Source organism: Cherax quadricarinatus, chromosome 47 (assembly GCF_038502225.1).
Source record: "Cherax quadricarinatus isolate ZL_2023a chromosome 47, ASM3850222v1, whole genome shotgun sequence".
Classification (NCBI taxonomy): domain Eukaryota; kingdom Metazoa; phylum Arthropoda; class Malacostraca; order Decapoda; family Parastacidae; genus Cherax; species Cherax quadricarinatus.
This window is the reverse complement of record NC_091338.1, coordinates 19,143,031-19,155,530: the sequence shown is the minus strand read 5'-3', so window position 1 is coordinate 19,155,530 and position 12,500 is coordinate 19,143,031. Positions and strand designations below refer to the sequence as shown.

The 12,500-nt window shown below is 39.8% G+C and overlaps 1 protein-coding gene across 3 annotated transcripts in view; it reads right to left on the bottom strand.

The window, feature by feature from the left end:
* The window catches only part of LOC128696502 (progestin and adipoQ receptor family member 4), a 330,923-nt gene that overhangs the window by 276,077 nt on the left and 42,346 nt on the right, over nucleotides 1-12,500 (bottom strand). The window lies entirely within an intron of this gene.

Genomic DNA, 12,500 nt, shown 5'->3' with positions numbered 1-12,500 from the left:
GGAAGCAGTCATACATGTGAGTGGTGCACCAAAAACTGGCTTGAGAAAAAAAATAACCAAGAATACTAGGGTAAATAACAAAAAGGCACAATACCGTGACTGGAACAATACACAAATAACCCGCACATAAAAGAGAGAAGCTAACGACGACGTTTCGGTCCGACCTGGACCATTGACAAAGTCACACAGTGTGACTTTGTCAATGGTCCAAGTCGGACCGAAACGTCGTCGTTAGCTTCTCTCTTTTATGTGCGGGTTATTTGTGTAATACTAGGGTAAGGAAAAAATACACGTATTTAAGAAAATTATTGAAAAAAAGTCAGTAGCCTCTTGCTTACAACATGGCGGACGACACTAGATGAAAGCAGCTGTTACTTAACACCAGGAGCAAAAACAACCTAGTAGACTGAACAGAATAACACTATTAGAGCAAAATCAGGCAAGGCAGGAGGGAGGGATGAAAAGATAACTAAGAAACTGAAACAAAAGTAATGAAAGGACACGTGCAACTAATGCGACATTTTATTGTAATCAAGTTTCGGTAAAACAAATTAAGCAAACACTAAGAAAACAAACTGTTGTAATAAGGGAAAACGCGACAATAAATTAAGAAGCAGAACAAAATAAGAATGACAAAGGAAGATTGGAAGAGTTAAAAACCTAAAGTAGAAGATAGTTATAGTGTTATAACAAAAGTACAAGAGCAACATGTGCAGCTCTACCTTACAATGCTAACAAAAGCTCTGAAAAGATGAAAGTGCTAAAAGTGTATTACGATCAAACAAAAAATAGCAATCTCGAAATTAAACAAATGAAAGACTAGAGCAGATGGTATTGGCTAAGGATTACTGATAAAAAAAAATGGTTTTGATATTAAATGTAAAATGGCTAAACAGGTATAAAAGCGAGGATAATATATTTTACAACATGCTGTACCAACCTATCAAATGGTTTCTCAAAGAAACGAGTTCAGGGCAGTGAAGAACCAACCTAGAAAAAATGAAAGAGGGAATTAGTAGTATAAAACGCATTGGTAAATATTTTGTATACTCATATAAGGAGTAATTCAAAAAAGACTACAACTACTGGACATCACAAATGAAAAGCAGCCTGATATAGTGCGAGACTAAAGGATAAATCTCAATGTATGTGAGGAGGCTGCGCTGTGCTATCCTCGTATTGCGTCACCCTCCCCCTCCCCCCGCACCTCAGTCAGTGACCTTCACTGGAACAGTGAAGAGTGCGCTGTAAGTTTATAATGTGGTTAAATAATAGACTGAAGCTTTTAGGGGTGAGCCAAAGTATCGCTATCGGTGGGTATCGGGTAATTTTGATGGTATCGGCGAGCATAATGTTGATGGTATCGGTGAGAAGGAATGGTCCCAAATCTGCACACAGAAATCACTCCCTACGAAAGTAAAAGACTGGGCAGGCGATGCAAAATGCCGCCAATAAAAAGTAGGGGCGCCATTGGTACACTAAGAGAAAACACCATAAGTGTCCGGGGCCCAAAACTGTTCAACAGCCTCCCATCAAGCATTAGGGGAATTGCCAATAAACCCCTGGCTGCCTTCAAGAGAGCTGGACAGATACCTAAAGTCAGTGCCGGATCAGCCGGGCTGTGGCTCGTACGTTGGACTGCGTGCGGCCAGCAGTAACAGCCTAGTTGATCAGGCCCTGATCCATCGGGAGGCCTGGTCATGGACCGGGCCGCGGGGGCGTTGATCCCCGGAATAACCTCCAGGTAACCTCCAGGAGTATAATTTTGGTAGTATCGATGAATATAATTTTGGTAGTATCGATGAATATAATTTTGGTAGTATCGATGAGTATAATTTTGGTAGTATCGATGAGTATAATTTTGGCAGTATCGATGAGTATAATTTTGTTAGTATCGATGAGTATAATTTTGGTAGTATCGATGAGTATAATTTTGGTAGTATCGATGAATATAATTTTGGTAGTATCGATGAGTATAATTTTGGTAGTATCGATGAGTATAATTTTGGTAGTATCGATGAGTATAATTTTGGTAGTATCGATGAGTATAATTTTGGTAGTATCGGTATAATTTAATTTTGATGGTATCGGTAAGTATAATTCTCATGGTATCGGTGAGTATAAGTTTGATGGTATCAGCAACTATAAAAAACAAGTATCACCCATCACTAGAAGATTTAAAGTCCCTCAGCTGAGGTATTCATAAGTTATCACATGGAAACTAGTGCCCCAAGTTCAACAAAAGTGACATTAGGATATACACAGCCCAAAACTAGTTCAAAACCTTCCATTATAAAAACACAGTATGAAACCAAGTTAAAGAGGGATTCTCTTCATAAATTAGACACATGTGCAACACTGATCTTCACCATTCTTCTTTGTATGGGACTGATGAAGACACTGTGTGGCGAAACGTTTCCAAGTGTTGCATGTTTCTAATTTATAATTTTTTCGGTTCTCTGAACTATTTATCCAGGAATTATCTTGTTACCTCAGAAATCATTGTCCTGTACTACACCAGTAGGTTAACTCTTGAAGTTGATCAAAGGTTGCATTACCAAGTTATCAGTGTTGAAGGATTGAAACCTATCCGTTCTGGAACAGAAATCATCTTAGGAAAACAAGCATTTCAATTTTCTCAGTTTCTTCCGTAAAAAAAAAAAGAAAACAAACCTACCCAAGCCAAAATCCACCCAAACTTTTCTCTAAGCCTACAAGTTTCAGGTAAGCAAGATTTGTGGATTTTTTTTTTAAATACTCCTGAAATTAGTGTGTAAATATTGAATGTAATATTGTTCAAAAACTGCAGTGTTGGTGTGACTGAAAATTTTTAGCCACGAGTGAACACACACACAGGTGAGAGGGGCTTCGAAATAAGCTATAGTATAAACCATTTGGAGAGAGTAATAGAGAAAAAATCGGTTTTAATCATGACCGATAAGGAGTCTATGGGCGTGAATGGAAAACTATGAAATAATTAAACGTCGTGGGCTCCTGAAGTTGTGAAATTCAAGATTCAGCAACAATAGAGCTGATGAGTGGAATACAGTATGAGAGACGGGGCATCGTCTGGAAAGGTGGTACACCACATGTAAACTTCCCAGTTCACTACAGTAGATTGCTATGTTGGTCAACCTCTAGTATATCTGTTAGGGAAGCGTTAGGATGTGAGACGCAAGAAATATTATTCACTAAAATTTATAATGATGCACTTATTATGCAACATTAAATTGAAGATTGAGACACTTATGCAACATACGGGAATGTTAGGTAATTTATACCATTTTAATGTTCAACATACGGGAATCTTTGTTAAGGAAACGTTTCGCCAGAGAGACTTCATCAGTCCAATACAAAAGATTGATGGGCTGAACACAGACTCCAGGCTGAGGGACTGATTACCTCAAACTACTACTCTCCTTACACCTTTCTGCTTTGTATTGGACTGATGAAGCCTGTGTTGCGAAACGTTTCCTCAATAAAGATTCCCATATGTTGCATAAGTGTCTCAGTCTTCAACTTGTCTGTTTTTTAAACCATTTATCACAAAATATTAAATTGATATAAGTAATTTATGCACATTCTCTATGTATACTTTATAATTGTGTATATTTTGTAGACCAAACCACTAATTAGTAGTCACGATATTAATAATTCATATACAGTCCACAGCCTAATTTACCAATGTTACTGGTTTAAATTTAATAATTCATAACTATTTTAAGGCCCAACCTTTGTGAGTGTGGGATGAGTGAGTATCGAAGGAGGGATACTGTTGTCACCCAGTGTCCCTAAAATCTAATATCGATAAATGCTAGGTCTCTTAGTTGCGCCCTCCCCAAATTGTGTGTGTAATAATTCAGGACTGTGTAAACTTTATACACAATTTCTCAAACGTTTTACTGAGATAAATGGTATAATACCGACACGATGGAAGCGTAGACACAAATGCAGTATAATGCGATCCTTTACTGTCACTTTGCCCACACAGTGGACTTGATGAAGTCCACTGTATGGGCGAAGCGTTGTTAAAGGATCGCATTATACTGCACTTGTGTTTACTATCCAAATAATTTTTGCTGTAAATTCGTAATTGTTTTAATGATCTTCAGATCATACAAGTGATACTGGCATACACGTACATTATGTAGATTTATTTAAGACAACCCTTTAACATCAAACACTAACATAGTTATGCTCAGGGGAGACATTCTACAGTTATTTAAAAAAGAAAAACAATTGTAGGTCAAAACAGCTTCCTATCAAGAAAACATCACAGAATCCAACAAAATTTGCCCCTCCAAAACCTAACCCCCCCCCCTAAAAAATCAGCCATTTCATAAGATGCATCAACCATTAAAGACTGATACTGTTAAGAAATTCTTTATTTTTAACGAGAAGTGCTAGGAATAGGAGGCATTAAATTTCGATCCAAGGAAGGGGAGAAAAATTCAGTGCATTCGCCAGCACCAAGGCACCCCACTGAGTAGGCATACTCCAGCATTTAATGCAAAACATTGTAATCTTATTTAGAGATTCAAAGTGGTAAAATAGCACCTTGATACTCCCTTAAATATGCCAGGTAAAATATCACCTTGATACTCCCTTAAATATGCCAGGTAAAATATCACCTTGATACTCCCTTAAACGTGCCGGGTAAAACAGTACCTTGATACTCCCTTAAACATGCCAGATAAAATAGTACCTTGATACTCCCTTAAACATGCCAGGTAAAAAAATGTACCTTGATACTCCCTTAAACATGCCAGGTAAAATAGCACCTTGATATTCTTTTATACCTTAAGAGTTGGATACACGAGTGTGGAAATGTTGAAGTCGATCACAAGAGTCATTCTAAAGATAAAGCACGGAAACCAATTTTGGGAAGTGTCTACATAAAACTGAGGAGCCTAGGGCACCTTCACGTCAACTGCTCCAACAACATTCCCCTTCTTACAGTTAACCAAAGTTGAAAATAAACCGATTGCATTCCCCTTCTTACAGTTAACCAAAGTTGAAAATAAACCGATTGGATAAGTTGTTGTGAAGTTACAAATGAAAGTCATGTAGGAAGTTACTGGTAGACAAGAACACTGTACTTAACGTGATTGGTTCTAGCTTAATCTCTTACGGAAAATTTTTTATTTAAGGGTTCATTAAACTCGTGGAAATTAAGAAAAGCATAAAAAAGAGTTTTCAATATAGATCAGGTTTCTGTTACAGCATTTTATTTAAAATTTTGTACAACCCTGAAAGAAAATACCTTTAATTTTGTGTTTTTAAAGAATTTCAAATTTTACATATTTCTTAAAATTGACTATTTAGCACCAACAACTCAAAATAATTCCAGTCAAGATACACCAGCACTTACAGATTTAAAGCCGATCAGAAGAGGCATTCTTCAGTTATTGCACGGAAAAAATATATTTATAAAAAGTAGATAAACCAAAACTTACACAGCTCAAATTGAAAGCCAAGTTTTCTTTCAATAAACCCACCTCTAAACGTTTGAAGCTTATTAGAAAAGGCATTCTCCAGTAATTTGTCTAATTCGATCAATTCTAAGTGTTTTAACAATGTAAGTAAAATTTAAAATTCGCACTAAGAGTGTAAACGTGTAAGGAGTCATCAGTATTAATATTCTAGAGCTGACCAGAAGAGTCATTCTTTAGTTAACTATGATGAATGAAAATGCCTCCCAATAACGGACTTCCCTTTCTGGAAAACAGAGTGAAAATTTGAAGCCAATAAGAAGAGATGGATACAAATAGCCTTCCAATGGGCCACAGAAAACAATATGACGTTCAATGAGGACAAATTTTAGTTATTCGGGTATTAAAAACTTGAGGAAATAAAAGATGGAACGGAGTATAAAACTCATTCTAGTTACATAAAGCGAAAAAACTAATGTGAAGGACATAAGAGTATAATGTCAGAGGCTCTCACTTCCAAGGATTAAAGCTATGTCATTATTATAACAACGAAGAAAATTATATGATGGATAATGAGAACCTTCAGAACAAGGGATGCCAGGCCAATGATGATCCTCTTTAAGTTGCTTGTTCTCTCTAGGCTAGAATACTGTTGTACACTAACAGCCCCTTTTAACGCAGGTGAAATTACATGTCGAGAATATACAGGAGTCTTTCACTTCACTCACATTCTGTCATGCACCTGAATTACTGGGAACGTTTGAAGCCCCTTGACTTGTACTCCTTGGAATGCAGGTAAGATGCATTATAATTTACACCTGGAATATCCTAGAATAACTGGTCCCAAATCTGCACACAGGAATCACTCCCTAGGAAAGCAAAAGACTCTGCAGACAATGTAATATAACCCCAATGAAAAGCAGAGGTGCCATTAATAAACAGATAAAACACAAGCGTAAGGGTTGTTAGGTAAGACACATATGCAACAGTTAGACAACTTTATTCCGAAACGTTTCGCCTACACAGTAGGCTTCTTCAGTCGAATACAGAAAGTAGGCAGGAACAGTAGAGATGTGAAGACGATGTAATCAGTCCATCACCCTTAAAGTCGTAGAATTTGAGGTTGTCAGTCCCTCGGCCTGGAGAAGTTCAGTTCCATAGTCAGGAACTATCTCAGATAGTTCCTGACTATGGAACTGAACTTCTCCAGGCCGAGGGACTGACAACCTCAAATTCTACGACTTTAAGGGTGATGGACTGATTACATCGTCTTCACATCTCTACTGTTCCTGCCTACTTTCTGTATTCGACTGAAGAAGCCTACTGTGTAGGCGAAACGTTTCGGAATAAAGTTGTCTAACTGTTGCATATGTGTCTTACCTAACAACCTGTCGGTATTGTATACCATTTTGATGTTCACAAGCGTAAGGGGTTCAAGACTATTCAATAGCATCCCATCATACACAAGAGCGATTACTAACAGACTCCTGGATGTCTTCAAGAGGTAACTCGATAGGTTCCTAAAGTCTGTTACTGACCAGCAAGGCTGTGGTGCGTATGCTGGACTGCGTGCGGCCAGCAGTAACATCCTGGTTAATCATGGCCTGATCCACCAGGATGGACCAAGCTACGCTGACCCGCGGAACACTCCAGGTACACATTCTTCGGTTACGGCACAGATTCCAACGATTCCAAGTTATTTAACAATTTTAGCATACTGACAAATTTTCTCACATCAACTTAGCTTAGTAGATGCTATACTATGATTTATCAGCCATTAAATATTGACGCCGTTCCGGATAAACTATGTTAATTTTAAGGTAATAACATGTGAATAAAAAAATTCACACTATTTTACACAAAACTGACGAAAGTGGATGTACACATTAATTTCTTTCTCCAACATCTTCGAATCAGAAGACATCTTTGTTGATTGTTTGAAGCCAAGCAGCAGTTTTTAAAGTTACTAAAGCCATTCCAGGAATCTTGGAATGATTTTTACGTTTCTGATAGGGCACTTGCACATGCCAATAGTTACATGAATCTTGCCCTAGTTACCGTACACCAACGTTGACAATTTGAAGCCAACTGGATGAGACATTCTCACATTATGAATAAACACGTATAACTAAAAAGTTAATGAAAAAATTGGCACTCATTTAAAGTTTACTCTCCGGGGTTACCTAAAGTTCCCTTTCTGGGGATACCTAAACAATAAAGTTCCTTCTCCGGGGATACCTAAACAAATTATATGTTGTTATACTCCACAAGAACTCCTCATTGTGGAGAAGAGACTCAGTACTGAAGATAGGAGAGAAAGGATGAATATGGGCAAACGAAGAAATATTACAAGCTAAGGAAAATAAAATCCAAACCATTTTTTTTTTAAATTTTAGTTATAAAAATCTAAAAAATAAGAAACTAAAAAGTTAATTGAGGCAACCCATTGTTTAGTAATATTTGTGGGAGAAAAAATTGATAAGATCAATTAGACACTAGAAAACATAAGGGAATTACTGAAGAGTCACTGCCAAGGGGAACAATTTATTGTAACTGAAGATTTTAACTAGTTAAAGAAATAAATTTGACAGTATACGAGGCTGGAACTGTAAATAAATGGTCAACAGAATTCCTGAAAATAATGAAAGTTTTTTTATGACTAAACATATCAACTGAGTAGGAAATATGCGAGGCATTAAATAAAAAAAAAAATCAGTGTTTTATGTAATGTCTTGAGTTCCTCAATATCTAGGCAGATTATTGAAGCCGGGACACCACGAGCATACTAGCTCTCCTGCAGATAACACACACACTCACACACACACACACACACACACACACACACACACACACACACACACACACACACACACACACACACACACACACATAAGGTTGCCAGCTAGGTTCGTTACCTTGGTAAAACACCCCTTCGTGTCCTAATCAATACTCTCTGTATGTATACCTCATTAACACCGAATAATTAACTCAGTGGTACAGCAGGTACCGCTGGTTCTTGGCCAGGTTACAGCAGGTACCGTGTGCTTCACGACCAGGGTACAGCAGGTACCGTGTGGTTAGTGACCAGGGTACAGCATGGTTCATGACCACAGTAGAGCAGGTACCATGTGGTTCATGATCACGGTAGAGCAGGTACCATGTGGTTCATGATCACGGTAGAGCAGGTACTGTGGTCATGACCAGGTTACAGCAGGTACCGTGTGCTTCACGACCAGGGTACAGCAGGTACCGTGTGGTTCGTGACCAGCGTACAGCAGGTACAGCATGGTTCATGACCACAGTAGAGCAGGTACCGTGTGGTTCATGATCACGGTAGAGCAGGTACCGTGTGGTTCATGATCACGGTAGAGCAGGTACTGTGTGGTTCATGATCATGGTAGAGCAGGTACTGTGTGGTTCATGATCCTGGTAGAGCAGGTACTGTGTGGTTCATGATCCTGGTAGAGCAGGTACTGTGTGGTTCATGATCCTGGTAGAGCAGGTATTGTGTGGTACATGACAACGGTATAGCAGGTGCCACTAGTTCATGACCATGGTACAGCAGACACCACTGGTTCATGACCACAGTACAGCGGGTACCACTGGTTCATGACAAGGGTACAGCAGGGACCAGGGTATAGCAGGGACCAGGGTACAGTAGGTACCAGTGTCAGTAGTATTAGTATCAGTCACCAATGTCAGTATGTGACTCGTGCCAACCGTTACTGATTCACTGTCTTATGTAATCACTGACTGCTATTGAGTCATTCTGCTGACCATAGCATGTTTGAATGCTGCTCGCCCTCTGGGCATGATATAGCAGTAAAAGTCGAGACGTCAGAGAGAGACAGGTCAGGTTAGGCGCTCCTCATTTAATATTCATAATTATAAGTCACTAGCCGTCCGAAATGTGTGATTTTACCTAATTCCAGCAATCGAACCCCACACGACAAATTGGTGGCAACGTTTTGGGCATATCCAACTACTAGCGAACCATGGGAAAGAGTTGCACTAGATCTTTTGACTAGTTTCCAATGTTCCCTCCAGGGCAACAAACATCTGTGTGTTATGGTAGATCATTTCACCAATATTGTGAGTTAGTTCCTATTGCAGATAAGACTGCAGAGACAGTAGCTAAAGCATATAAAGAATGTATAATCTGCAGGCATACAACTCCTAAGTCCCTAGTAACCGATAATGGAGGCGAATTCTATAATGAGAGTCTTGAAAATTTGTGTACTTAGTACAAGATCTCTAAATTTACCATTGTTCCTCACCATCCTGCCAGTAATGGGTTAGCAAGACGAACTAATAAGCACTTGGTGTCTTGAGATCCACTATCAATCCCAATAATGAAACTTGGGATGAAGTTATACCTGATGTTCAAGTGTGCAATAAATTCTGCTTACAATACTTCAATAGGCGACACTCCACATTATGCATTGTATGGTGTAGATAAGCGTTTGTCTTATGAGTTGTTATATTCTAACCCAAAACCAAATTACAACCCTGATGATTTCATAGCAACTTGTACCCGCTTAGCTCAAAGTGATTTTTGAGGAATCCATGAAACATTTCATAAATGAACAGAAGAATTTACAAGTCACTAATGCTCGAGCAAAGCCGACCAAAATTAAAGTAGGTTCGAGTTATACTAACTTTAACAAAACATTGGCAATGTCTAAGCTCAATCGAGAGTTTGTTGGTCCTTATCGAGTAGTTGAACATATCAATGGCAATAAGTATAAGGCTAGAGAAATTAGTAGTGGTCAGTATAAAGAACTGCATTTTGACCATATGAAGTTAGTATGCAATGATAATGATGCTCCTACCCAGACTAATGTGACAGACTGACAATCCTCCTGACTCTGTACCCTCTATCTTTAATACTCAGTCTGACGATCAACCTAAATGTTGTTACTCCCTACGTACATGACAAGTATTGAGAAATCCTCAAGTATCATTTGTAAATACCAATTCAGATCTGCCTTAACCATGGCATGAGTTAGCCATTGCAACAGTTTGATCCTCCCAGAAATGATAACCATTCTGCATATGTAAATTTCACCCTAGCAGAATTGGGGTTAAATGTATAGATGAATAATATAGTTTAAAATGTATTTCAACTGTCTGTTACAATATCAACTTATTAATATTCAAGAATTTTTTTGTGTGTTCATGTTCTCTCCAAATTCTGAGATTTAACAGTCTAGATTTGAGTGCACCAAGTCTGCCTTCTTTGTACATAGCCTTCCTCAGAATCCGTAGATCACATGAATACAGATCGATCGATCAATTTTTTTTATCACTTTTATTGTATGATCCCATCGTTGAGTCTATTAATTCTATGAATTGTGATACATCATACCTTGTATTGCATTACAATAAGTTCCATTACATTAGCTTCCATCCCAATAATATCCTTATGTATGTTATAATGTTCATCTGTTGTGTACTTTGACATTGTATAGAATCTGCCCAAAGCCATACGCCTGTTGCCTCTAGTTTGTATTAGCTGTATGTCAGGATGCCATACGTTAGTGTCGCTGAGCTGTCGGTAGTATTAGTATCAGTTACCAATGTCAGTAGTATGTGACTCATACCAACCATTACTGATTCACCATCTTACATGATCACTGACCGTTACTGAGTCATTCTGTTGACCATAGCATGTTTGAATGCCGCTCGCCCTCTGGGCACGATATAGCAGTTCAAGTCAAGACGTCAGAGACAGGTCAGGCTAAGCAATTTGTAGTGTGGGGTTCGAATGCTGGAATTGGGTTAAAAACACACACTTCGGATGGCTGACGACTTAATAATTACGAGTACTAAAGGTGCACCAAGCCTCGCCTGTCTCTCTCTGCCTCGCCTGTCTCTCTGCCTCGCCTGTCTCTCTGCCTCTCTCTCTCTCTCTCTCTCTCTCTCTCTCTCTCTCTCTCTCTCTCTCTCTCTAACGTCTCGACTTGAACTGCTACATCGTGCCCAGAGGGCGAGCGGCATTCAAACATCATGCTATGGTCAGCAGAATGACTCAATAATGGTCAGTGATCATGTAAGATGGTGAGTTAGTAACGGTTGGTATGAATTACATACTACTGACATTGGTAACTGATACTAATACTACTGACACCAGGGTACAGCAGGTACCAGGGTGCAGCAGGTACCAGGGTACAGCAGGTACCAGGTACAGCAGGGACCAGGGTACAGCAGGGACCAGAATATAACAGGTACCAGGGTACAATAGGTACCAGGGTACAACAGGTACCAGGGTACAGCAGGGACAAGGGTACAGCAGGGACCAAGGTACAGCAGGGACCAAGGTACAGCAGGGACCAAGGTACAGCAGGGACCAAGGTACAGCAGGGACCAAGGTACAGCAGGGACCAAGGTACAGCAGGGACCAAGGTACAGCAGGGACCAAGGTACAGCAGGGACCAAGGTACAGCAGGGACCAAGGTACAGCAGGGACCAAGGTACAGCAGGGACCAAGGTACAGCAGGGACCAAGGTACAGCAGGGACCAAGGTACAGCAGGGACCAAGGTACAGCAGGGACCACTGGTTAACTTTCTCATTAATTTTGAATGAAAATAGTAATTTGCATAAAAATTCATAGATAATTTTTCTTTTTTGGTGTCTGACTCGAGGAGGCAGCAGCGGGTGACCCGGGGGAGGAGGCAGCCGCGGGTGACCCGGGGGAGGAGGCAGCCGCGGGTGACCCGGGGAGGAGGCAGCCGCGGGTGACCCGAGGGAGGAGGCAGCCGCGGGTGACCCGGGGGAGGAGGCAGCCGCGGGTGACCCAGTTGGTAGAAGCAGAAGAGATATGAAGACGATGTAATCAGTCCATCACCCTTGAAGATCTAGTTTTGAGGTGGTCCGTCCCTCAGCCTGGAGAAGATCTGTTCCAGTCTGAGACAATGTGAAGTTGAAGTGACAATAAGAGTAGCGAGTGGTTAGATTTGAGAGGAATGTGACCTCTCAATGATTACATTCTTTCATCTTCTAGTGGCCTACATCTCACTTCAATTTCACATTGTTTCAGACTATGAAACAAATGCTCTTCTCCAGGC